Source organism: Halichoerus grypus, chromosome 9 (assembly GCF_964656455.1).
Source record: "Halichoerus grypus chromosome 9, mHalGry1.hap1.1, whole genome shotgun sequence".
Taxonomy (NCBI): domain Eukaryota; kingdom Metazoa; phylum Chordata; class Mammalia; order Carnivora; family Phocidae; genus Halichoerus; species Halichoerus grypus.
The window spans coordinates 84,204,914-84,217,617 of NC_135720.1; the positions used below are offsets into that span (position 1 = coordinate 84,204,914).

The following is a 12,704-nucleotide window of genomic DNA, read 5'->3' on the forward strand; positions in this document are numbered from 1 at the left end:
TTTGTTGTTGTTTTAAAGATTTTATTTATGAGAGAGAGCACAAGCAGGGGGAGAGGCAGAGGGAGAAGGAGAAGTAGACTCTGCTGAACTGGGAGCCCAATGCGGAGCTCGAACCCAGGACCTGGAAATCATGACCTGAGCCTAAGGCAGACACTTAACCATCTGAGCCACCCAGGCACCCCTCTAAATTCATGTTTTAAGTATTCTAGTAGTTTGGTAAGAATTCCATCCAAAGGTATAATTTGATGTTACCACAACCAATACAACCACGATAACAACTTCCATTTATGGAGTTCACATGTAGTTAATCCATGTTTTTATTTTTTACTTTTGTTAGTTAATGATAATCAGTCTAAGAATCATGTTAATATATACAGGTTTGGAGACTGTGCTCTTTCAGATAAAGCACAGTGAATTAAAGTATTGAACTGCTAGTATAGATACTACTACCACTATCACACCTACTACAAACACTACTACTATTAATTACCTATCTCCTTTCTCTCCCCTGCATTAGCTTCCAACCTAACCTAGTCTCCTTCACGTCTGAACAATGGAAATTCTCCTTGGCACTTAGTGCGACTACTTCAGAATAATACAGTGCTATCTTCTAATACTTTACTTCTAGCTTTTGTCTTCTTTTTAAACTAAAGAAAAGGTAGATAACCCCAAGCTCATATCTTCTGGCTCTGTCAGAGAATTATGGGCCCTCAGCTTAGTGATGCTAGGGAAGGCATAAAGAAAAACTTTCAAGACAACTGAACACATCACACAAGTTATCAGGTATTTTACCAACAACCAATGAACAGATTACTTGTATGAAAAATTGTTTAATTTCTAAAGTCAAAGACAAAAATGAAAGCTGCAAAGTATTTCCTGCAGGATTTGTGTAAGCACAAATAGCCAACTGATAAAAGACTTCATACATCATTGGATATGCATACTTATTGCTGGTTCCTGGTGCATTATCACCGATTAAAGGTAGCTATTAAAAAGAAGTTATTGTTAGGTGGTAGGAGCTAAAAAGGAGCAGTGGAAGGAATGCCCCCAGGCAGAGTTCCAAATCCTTGAAAGGGAATGATAGAGACATGACCTGAAGGCAAGGATGGTGATTAAATAAGCTACACATTAAAGGAGGGCGGGGCGCGGCACAACATCCAGAGGTGGCTTCCAAGACCCTGGGGCTGACAGATCAAGAGCAGATCAATAGCCACAGGTGTTGAGCAAGTGCCCTCCTCTTTCACCTCAGCCCCAGGGAAACCTAGACTCATTATAATACATTTGCATTGCGGGTAGAGCCCCTCCCCACCCCTACAGAGAAAGGCTGCCAGGAGGCTCTGGTACAAATCTTATAGGGTAAAACTCCCCCTCAAAACCAGTGGGAGGAATTCCCCAAATGACTGGAAGCAGCCTCCATTAGACACGACTCCAGTGTAAGTCACAGCTCCTCCCAGCCCAGAAAGACCCAATAATATCCAATCCCAAAACAACCTAGGGGCGGGTTCCACCTGAGGGAACCTGCCCTCTCTCCCACCTTCCCAGTGTGTATTTTTTAATAAACTGCTTTGTGCTTGCTACTTCTCTTCTTTTTTTTTTTTTTTGGTAAGATTTTATTTATTTATTTGAGAGAGAAAGAGAACGAGCGGTGGGGAGGGGCAGAGGGGGACAGAGAGAGAGAGAAGAGAGAAGCAGACTCCTTGCTGAGCAGGAAGCCAGATGTGGGGCTTGATCCCAGGACCCAGAGATCATGACCTGAGCAAAAGGTAGATGCTTAACCCACTGAGCCACCCAGGCGCCCCCTTCTGACTGTCTTTATTTCAGCGCGGATCCCCAGGTAAATCTTGTGGGGAAATCCAAGGACCAAAACCTCCATTCACACAAGGCAGACTCTCCCACCGGTAACATTATCACTGGCAGAGATTCAGGTCAGGGGCTATGGGATTTGCATCATGGCATTACTTAAAGGCTGTATAATCACACTCAGCTCCCATTTCTTCATTTGAAGAAAAGCTGGTTGGATTAGACTGCTTATGTCCTTACTAGCTCTAAAACATTAAGAGACTACAAATAAAGTCTAAAGTGGACCCTGAATATCTCCACTCTATATGAATGCATGTATGAGTATGATGAGGGAGTAGAAAGCAAGCTGATGGCAAAGTGCAAGCTGACACCGAGCAATCCCCCCTCCTCCCAGGTGGGACCTCTGTGACATTCCTCAGGCACTCCTGGCTGCCCTAAAGCTAAGGGAAAGAAAAACAAATGGTTAATTTACAGAGATCACAGTACTTCAGGGCATAAGTCTCCCTCAGTTTAAAAATATCTTAGTGATTTACAAGAAAAAGCATTCTTTACCAATAGCCTAACTTCCAGAGACCCATAACTCAATTTCCTGGAGCCCTAACATCACCCTCCCTTCCATGAGTGATGTGGGAAACTGAGGCAGAAGGGAAAGTAAACAAAATTAAATTTCTGATCTGCAGCCCATTGACAAGGACCTGAGATAAGCAGAGTAGAACATTCCTCCAGGAAGCTCCCAACTGTCTTAATGTTAATGCCTTACTAGAAGGAATAACAATTTTGCTTGCCAATAGCCAGGCCTCCAGTTCCTGATCTTCTTTAGCATATGAAAGTCCTTTTGGACACCTCCCTTTGTCCTTACCACCCCCAACTCCCAAGTATATAATAAGACATTCCTCTCAACCCCAGTGCAGCAGCTTTCTGCCCATGGGTCCTGTCCCTGTGCTTTAATGAAATCACCTTTTTGCACCAAAAACGTCTCAAGAATTCTTGGCCATCGACTTCAGACCTCACCAACATTCTAAAACTACATCAAGTATGGGTGCTGTTGGGCCTCACCAGGGGCTGGTATATACATTTCTATACAGTCTATCAGTTACTGCACCGAAAGCTTTGGTGCAGGGAAATATCTTCCTAAATAGCAAGGCCTGTATAGATATTCTAAGATATATCACGAAGATATTAATCAGTTTAGCTATCACTGTATTAACTAATCCTCTTAGAACTGCAAAGATTTATTAATAATTCATTCACCAGGACCTTTTTGCTATAATAGCAACAGCTGTTAATTTTAAAAATACCTTTTATGTTTTGGATAAATAATATTTTCTAGTATCATAGAGGTAGTTTTACCTCATTTTTAAAAAATTTCCCTAAGGTAGGTTATTAAAAGTACCAGCTGGAGGGGGAAAAAAAATACCCTAAACACTAAGCTGTTTATACATCCTATTGCAGGCTCAGTGGTTGTGTTGTTTTAAACCTCTGGATGATTCATCACCTCTGGCCTGTGTTCATTCAACACTACTCCATTCAGTCAAGTGACCTGATGTGAGCTGTTTGCATTATAAGCAAAGTAAACAGCCAAGAATTTGGTTTTATGTAGCAATTACCCTTCAGTTCTTTTTACTCCCCTAATTATGTCAGTCTTCATGTTCAACTTTCCCAAAAGCACAATCATAAAGAGGATCATTTTTGCCAATCATAATTTTCCACAAGGGCTGCTTACTCCACTGACAATCATTTATTTGATAATTAAACCTCTACACGCTCAGCAACGTTCCAGGCACCAACATTCTACACTTGGCATTTTGGGGAAGTGGAGAGGGGGTGCATGTGGAGAAACAGACAATAAAATACATAATCACAAATAAAACAGTAGTGTTAAGTGCCATAGCATAACTTAAAATAGGGTGTAATGAAGAACGACTGTGGCCTACCCTGAATCAGGTGTGCAGGGTAGGCCCCTCTCTGGTACTAAAGTGAAATCTGAAGACAAGAACAAAGAAAGCACCCTTCAGAAGATCAGGGAAAAGCACCGTAGACAGGGCAAATAGTGCAAAGGTCTTCAGGTCACATAAGTCTGATTTGTTCTGGGAACAAAGAAAAAGCAGGGGGCGGGGAGTGGGAATGGCTAGAGCAAAATACATAAGGGAGAGAGTAGAAAGAGATAAACCCAGAGACACAGATAGGGGCCTAAGGCTTCACTGTATGACTACTCAACAAGGTCTATAGAGCTTGATGTCATTCTAAGTGCAATAGAAAGTCACTGGAAGGTGTGATGCAAGGAGGTAACATGATCTGATTTACTTTTAAAAAGACATATCAGAAGAAGATAGCAGGAGGGGAAGAATGAAGGGGGGCTAATCGGAGGGGGAGATGAACCATGAGAGACGATGGACTCTGAAAAACAAACTGAGGGTTCTAGACGGGAGGGGGGGTGGGAGGATGGGTTAGCCTGGTGATGGGTATTAAAGAGGGCACGTTCTGCATGAAGCACTGAGTGTTATATGCAAACAATGAATCCTGGAACACTACATCAAAAACTAATGATGTGATGTATGGTGATTAACATAATAATAAAAAAATGCTCAAAAAATATAAAAAGACATACCAGAGAAAAAGAGAAAATATTTAGGGCACTATTGCAGAGGAAAGATATGGTGGCTTGATGGATAGTGACAGTGAAGATGGAGAGAGGTATAGTTACTAGGATTTGCTGCTGGAAGTGATGTATCAGAGGTGGTGAGGGAAAGAAGAAACCAAGTCAATGCAGATTTCTGCCTTAAAACAACTCAGTGAGTTGACTAGCGATACGGTTTCTTGAGATGGGGAGGCAGCAGATAGAGGATCAAGAAATCTGTTTTGGTCATGGTCAGTCTAAGACATCTGTTACATAGGGATGATAGGAAGGATGCTGAATATACAAGCCTAGAGTTCTGAAGCTGGGTCAAGCCTAAAGATACAGGGTGTCCTTGATCATTAAAACTATGGGACTGATAGCGGGCACCTGGGTGGCTCAGTCAGTTAAGCATCTGCCTTCAGCTTGGGTCATAGTCTCAGGGTCCTGGGATTGAGTCCCACATCAGGCTCCCTGCTCAACAGGGAGTCTGCTGTTCCCTCTGTCCTTCATCCCTCTCATGCTCTCTCTCTTGCTCTAATAAATAAAATCTTTAAAAAATTAAAAAATAAATTTAAACAATATTAAAAAAAAACTATGGGACTGATCGAGGGCATTTAGGCAGAGAAAGTACAAAAGAAGGGAGCTCAGCACTAAAGTGGGGACAACAACATGAAGGTTACTGGTGACTTTAACTGGGGGAGTGTTAACTGGGGGAGTGTCAGGAGAAAGAACAGAAATTGGAATAGAATGCGAGGAGAAAACCCTGAGTAAGAATATGTAAACAATGACTAAAGATGACTCTTTTAAAAATGGTGGTAGATAGAGGTGATAATAATTGGAGATAAGATACAGTTAAAAGGAAAAAAAAAAACGAAGCAGCAAGGGGAGAAATAAAGAATGAAGTTGTGAGGTAAAATATCGACCCCAGTTGGAGCAGCTGGTCTCCAACAGGGTCAGGACCTGTCCATTTCATGAAGAGAAAAGTCAGGGCACAGATATGGGCTGCCTATTTTGGTGGTGAGAAAATGAGGAAGTTCCTGTATGACTGCTATTCTCTCAAGCACCCCTGCTTGTAGGTTCTGATCAAACATGAAACAAAAACATTACCGAAATGGACTATGTATTATGTTTATAGAGAGAAGAGAAAGCACAAAAGAACTCTGGCAAACTAGAAAGCAAACATACTAGAAAAAAGGAAAGTAGAATTGAACTGGAAGGCAACATTCAGTGCCCGTTGAGATTTGTAACCGTGAACTGAAAGTGAGACCGGTCAGCAGGTAGAGTTTCTGCTCAGTGGAGGGCATGGAATGGGCCAATAATTGGATTGAATCAATACTTGCCAGACAAAAGGACCCCCGAGTGAAGAGTAGGGCAGTCACAAGGAAGTGAGCTGAGTGAGACTGAAGAATTTGTGAAGTCAGGAAGACTATTTAAATAATTCTATTTTGAGGCACATTTTCAGCAATTTTCTCCTCTTTGATTGTTAACCAGCTTACCTTTATCAAATCCTCATTTTACAGTGGCTTTGAACATAATTAAAGCAGTTTTCCATCATCTACCTGAAATCTTTCCATATTATGACTCAACTGTAGTGACTGGATAGTGAAAATTTTTCAGTAAGGACTTTCTACATACATTAACTAGTGTGCATGTCAAAACATCACAAAAGAGGGATGTTATGAAAATATCACCAAAATTGCAACTAAAACCAGATGAGCCAGGAAATGAATTATGCTTGTATCTGGAAACACACCTTCTTCCTTATCTCCCTTCAAGGAATACTAGTGATCACCATGGGCCTAGAAAAGGGAAAGACTGAGGTCAAGGAACTTATACAATGAAGCTTACACCCCTGCTTGTAGGTTCTGACTAGAAAAGAACAGAGGGAGGGCTTGGGGAGAGACCATAGGTTGGAGACAAAGGCTTCCTCTCCTCTCCCTCTGCCCCTTGTCTTTCCCCTGAACTATAAGCTCCCAAAGGATATATATTTTTTCCTGATGTCACCTTTGTACTCCCAGTGCTAGAATAGGCCTCATCACATACAAGATGCTCAATAAATACATATTTAACTTAGAACACCCAGGCAAAGGCACAGAAGACTGATGGTCCTGGAGAAAGCTAGCACAGATGGGACCAAACATCTTTGTTCCTGGAGGCTCTTAGAAATGAGCTCTATCAGGCAGACTGGCTCCTAACCTATCAGGTTGCCAGATGGAGAGCAAGGAGACAATATCAAGAAATCACAATTTCCCAAGAGCAAATCACAACTAAACAAACATGACTGGACTGTTACTGTGAGAATTAATTAGTACACAAAATGCTCAACACAATGCTTGGCACCTGCAGGAACTTAGTTAACAACCCCTTCCTTCTTTCTATCTCCACTTTTGGCCTATAATAGTAATACAGCATATTCATTAAGAGCACATATTCTAAAGGCAGAATGTTCAGATTCAAATCTTGGCTTGGCTACTCAATAGCTGTGGGACCATAAATAAATTACCAAGTCTCTCAAGGTTCTCATCAGTAAATGAGAATAGTTAATAGTATCAATCTCACTGAGTTGCGGTGAAGCCCATGAAATAATATACATAGAGGGCTCAGAACAATGACTGTGATAGTTAAACTAAGCACTTCCTATTTTTATTACCTTCATGACCAATCAAATCTAATTGCTGAACCCTTTCACCTTGGCTGCAATGTTAAGTAAAGGCTTAAACTTAGTAAAACTACCTTTCATTAAAGCATTTACTAAGGAAATATTTTTTCTTATTTCCTATTTAAGGAAATTTCTAATATACTGTAAGGAACTGTAAAGCTTGCATGCTTACTGAACAAGTCTTCCTTTCTTTCATTAAATAGGAAATGAAAGCTTTGCACATAAAGTAATTGGATTTCTTCCCCTTTTATTGCCTCACTTGCAATAAAGCTTTAAATGATTGCAAAAACATTTTAGAAATTCCATGAAGGAAAAAATGTTTCCAATTTACTATATAAGTCTGTAATAGAACCTAAAATATGGTTTTCTGCCACAACTTATACACTCTTTATCACAGTTACCTTAATAATGAGTAAGTATTAAAAAACTATTATAACTTTGGCTGGTTCCTTTTTCTTTTAGGCTTGAGGGCATTTTAGTATACAGTTATTTAAGTAACAAAATAAGGTCACTATCATCTTGTTTTGGCTTTCTGTAAAACAGTAATTCTTATCTTAACTCCTCAATTCTTTCTTTTTTAAATTAAGTAAAACAGGGCGCCTGGGTGGCTCAGTCGTTAAGCATCTGCCTTCGGCTCAGGTCATGATCCCAGGATCCTGGGATCGAGCCCCGCATCGGGCTCCCTGCTCTGCAGGAAGCCTGCTTCTCCCTCTCCCACTCCCTCTGCTTGTGTTCCCTCTCTCGCTGTGTCTCTCTCTGTCAAATAAATAAAATCTTAAAAAAAAAAAAAAAATTAAGTAAAACAGTAAGAAGAGAGCAAACAGTCTTGGCTGGAAGGACTTTCATGTATTAGTCACAACTGTCTCAAGCTACTTAAATTATTTACTAATTTAAAGATAAGCTTTCAACTGCTAGGACATTCTGTATACTTAATTAGCACCAATAATAAAAATACTAGTTTCTATATCCATCAGATTCTTTTTTTAAATGACAATACATACCAAGTTTTGTAAAACATGCAAAGCAGTTGTAATTATTACACAATACTGAAGAGAATATACATTGGTACAATCACTTTGGAAAACTTAACTGGACATATACATACCCTATGATCCAGCATTTCCACTCTTAGGTATACACCCAATAAGCTATGTGTATGTGTTACCAAAAGGCATGTACAAGAATGTTCATAGCAGCGAGCGAAATAAGTCAATCAGAGAAAGACATGTATCATATAACCTCACTGATATGAGGAATTCTTAATCTCAGGAAACAAACTGAGGGTTGCTGGAGTGGGGGGTGGGGTGGGAGGGATGGGATGGCTGGGTGACAGACACTGGGGAGGGTATGTGCTATGGTGAGCGCTGTGAATTGTGGAAGACTGTTGAATCACAGATCTGTACCTCTGAAACAAATAATACATTATATGTTAAGAAAAAAAAAAAAAGAAGAAGATAGCAGGAGGAGAAGAATGAAGGGGGGGAAATCGGAGGGGGAGACGAACCATGAGAGACGATGGACTCTGAAAAACAAACTGAGGGTTCTAGACGGGAGGGGGGTGAGAGGATGGGTTAGCCTGGTGATGGGTATTAAAGAGGGCACGTTCTGCATGGAGCACTGGGTGTTATGCACAAACAATGAATCCTGGAACACTACATCAAAAACTAATGATGTAATATATGGTGATTAACATAACAATAAAAAAGGAGAAAAAAAAAAAAAGAATGTTCATAGCAGCTTTATTTATCAAAGTCCTAAACCAAAAACTACTCATGTCAACCATCAGTAGAATGGAAAAATTAAGTATGGCAAATGTAGACAACAGAATAATACCTGGCAATAAAAAAGAACCCGCAATAACCTGGATGAACTGCAGACACATGATGATAATCAAAAGAAACCAGACACAGAAAGAGTATACACTTTAGGATTTTATTTACATGAAATACAAAAGCAGACAAAACTTACCTATATTCAAAAATCTGAAAAGTGATTAACTTTGGGAAAGTGCTGATTAGGAGGGCCAAAAGAGTATAGAAATATTAGAAATGTTTTTGTTCAGTGATCTGTGCACTGGTTACACAAGTATATAAATTTTTAAGCTGTAAATTTAAGATCTACATATTATACTTCAAAGGTTATAAAAGGGTTAGGAAATTTTTAAAAACTAATTTAACTTCTAAAATGAAATCTCTGTGAAGTTACAAAATATCCCTTTCAGACAGATATATACTCAAAATATAACAAAAGTCTTTTTTTTTAATTCTCTTAATTTTCTCTTTAAAAAAATAGGACATCTTGAAAACAAATGAAAAAAAAAAAAATCCCAACAGCAACTTCAAGTGCTACCTGGAGTGATATTTTCTAACATTGGTTTTACTGAGAAGAAGGATAGAGAAGTCAAACTTTAGACTCTACAAAGACTAACCTCAGCAGCTATTGATTACTCCCTTCACAGTTTCTGGTTGTATTGACTGGTTTAGCCTATTTAAAAAGAAGAGCCTGGAGATTTAAATGCTTATTTAAGAATTCTATAGTGGTGAAAACAGGCTTAAATAATGCCTATTTATAAAAAAGTAAACTTACTCTGTATAATTAAGTGGGAAAAAATATACATATATCTGTTATATTGTCCTAGATAGAACTTCTCTCACTGGCTCAAAATTACCTTGAATAATATATAAAGTTTTCACGATCTTTCTTTAGTCTCTGCACCAAGACACAGCATAGCTATCACCATCAAATCAAATAGTTTTCTTCTCTCTTCTTCCTCTTCACAATTCTGTAACTTGAATTATGACTGTTTCCTTAAAATTTATTGTATAGAAAAATGACATGAAAATCTGTAACAATATCTCTGTTGCTATAGCCTTTTTTTTTTTTATTGATATATGTCCAATAGATACTGCTTGTCTATGGTAAAGGACTATTTGGTGTATATTTTAGCTCACGTTTACTTATTAATCAAAGGAAGGTATTCTTTAAATAAGTTTCTTATGTTTTTGCTTATAACATTCTATAGCCAACATGGCTCCAGAATTTCATCCTTAATCACTTCTTTTCAGCTTCAAACACATCAAAAAATATTATGTAAGAAAACCCAAAAGATTAATCAGGCTCAGAATTGAGATGAACATCTTCCTGAAACAGAAATCAAATGGAAAGGCAGAGCAGAAAGACAAACTGAAGTCACTGCCCTATAGACAGCACTAAGGACAGGGAATCCAGTCCCCTGCCTGAAACCAGGAGCTATGACAAGTCTTTCTAAAATGATCTTAAGAAGAGGCATATTAATGCCAACTCAGCAGAATGTTCCTTTCTTATTAGTAAAATTCAGTTTTAAGTAATTAATATATGTGGTGCCCTATTTCAAAATCTTAGAAATATTATTATTGTTCTGATAGGCTTCAACATATTCTGTTCCAACAAAAATTGTACCACAGATACTTCCATTTAGCAGTCAATTTAATTCTCAGTTTTATAAGGATAATCTGTTCTCATTACTTACCATCTAGGTCTAAGCAATCCTTTTAATTTTTTTATATTTTCAAGTGACTTTATGCTTACTTTAAAGAAGAATAAAGGGAGAATAGAAAATTTACATTAAAAATTTCAGTAAGAACTGAAACATGGAAAACTCAGATTTTAACTCCTCATGTTTCTGGTTTTGACAGTATAGACACTATTCTTTGAATGAAACATGTATGAAAATAGAACTTATCGGTCTTGTAAACACTGATTCCAGATTTCAAATATCTCCCTAATAAATGGCTACTTCCAGTTCTTCCTACTCTTGCATCATTAAAGCATGGTATTTTCTAAAACTCTGACAGCTCATAATTTTGTTGATGAGAGAATAACCATTTCTTTGCTCCATAATTGCAACAACAAAATATACTGCAAGAAAATAAGGTACTGTCACATGCTATGACATTACAAAAATTATGCTAAATGAAAGAAGCCAGTCACAAAATACCACGTTATAAGATACCATTTACATAAAATATCCGTAACAGGCAAATCCACAGAGACAGAAAAATTAGTGGTGGCCATGGAGGATGGGGGGGGCTTGGTGATCACTAATAGCTAAGGGGTCTTTTTAGGGGTGATGAAGGTGTTCTAAAATTGGACAATGGTGATGGTTGTGCAACTCTAATAATATAGTAAAAACCACTGAATTGTACATAGTAATGGGTGAATTTTATAATATGTAAATTATATCTCAATAAAACTATTATTTAAAAAAATAACATGGTAGAAAAATTTACAATTGGAAAATGTTATTAGCATGGTTTTTCCACAAACTGGAAATAAAAAGACTATCATGGATTATACTTCAGTGGTAAATATTCCAACCCAGTGTGAAGAATGCCAACACATTCTATGCAGACACACTTCCACTACCACAAATCTAGTGTCCTCCAGTCCAGCTCCTTTTCTTCCTCTGAAAGAAAGAGGGTTAGGAAGCCAGGAAGGAAAAAAGAGAAAATTGGGGAAAGCAGGTCTGATGAACAAACCTTTCTACCTCAACACTCTATCCCCAAAGCCAAGAGTATCTCCTGGATGCCAATTCCTAAAAGAAATCTCTATTACAATACCTTCCTGTGTTCTGTTTTGTTTGCAAATATGTTTGTATGTGGCAAAACAGCATAATATGAAAACCACAGGAATAGGCTTTCATGATAAACAAGATCTGAGTACACCCTATCAATTTTCAATGTAATATCGTATTAAAAATAGGATTTACAAAGGGATGAAAGTAAAAATAATGAAGAAATGGGAATGGAAATAAACACCTGTTGCCTATGGTTCTTGAGCAACAGGTCACAAATCTGACAAAGTCATTGTTGGCTCTTCAGTTTGGGAACACATTTTTTTTAACTAAGAAAACAGTAAACTATGGAGTTCTAAATTCAAATCCACAATCTGTTCTTGATTTGCTATTACTAGTCACAAGTTTTTTCTATAAACTGACAGATGGAGAGAGTAAACAATTTAAATTTGAGGAACTGTATATATATATATATATATATATATATATATATAGACAATGAACACCACTAGGACCTACACTGTGGTAATGAAATACTATTTTCCACTAAAGGGAACCAGGGCTCCCAAGTAAAACGGCGGACTGATTACAGGTCTGGGGCAGGCAATGTACAAGATGAGCTTAAAACAATTATCATACCAAATATCAAGGAAAATATCACACTACTCACAGTAGCATCACAAAAAAGGCTCAGGAGCAACTTGAAGCGGCTTCTCATTGAAGGATAGTAACTTCAATGGATAGACTACACCATATATGTTTAAATTCATGAATATATAATGAGACCAAAAAAAAAAAACCTAATGTACACAACTGAAGGATGCTAATGAATCAACTCATTATTCTGAAAACTGTTAGATTAAGGGAAAGAATGAAGCTGCCTTTCCTATATGAATATTATACACTACCAGGTAAGCAAAACTAGTATAAATATTTCAACTACTAAATGAAAAAGAAGTAACAGAATTAGGATATCACTATTTTGCAGCCCCTAATAGATTCCTGGACATAGGTATTAAGGTAAATGGGCTAACATCTCAAGAAGAGAAACACCTAGGTATTATTTCCTGATGGAA

At 38.0% G+C, this 12,704-nt stretch overlaps 1 protein-coding gene across 3 annotated transcripts in view; it reads right to left on the bottom strand.

The window, feature by feature from the left end:
- SMAP1 (small ArfGAP 1) overlaps positions 1 to 12,704 on the bottom strand; it is a 163,191-nt gene that overhangs the window by 44,540 nt on the left and 105,947 nt on the right. The gene's annotated exons all lie outside the window — the stretch shown is intronic.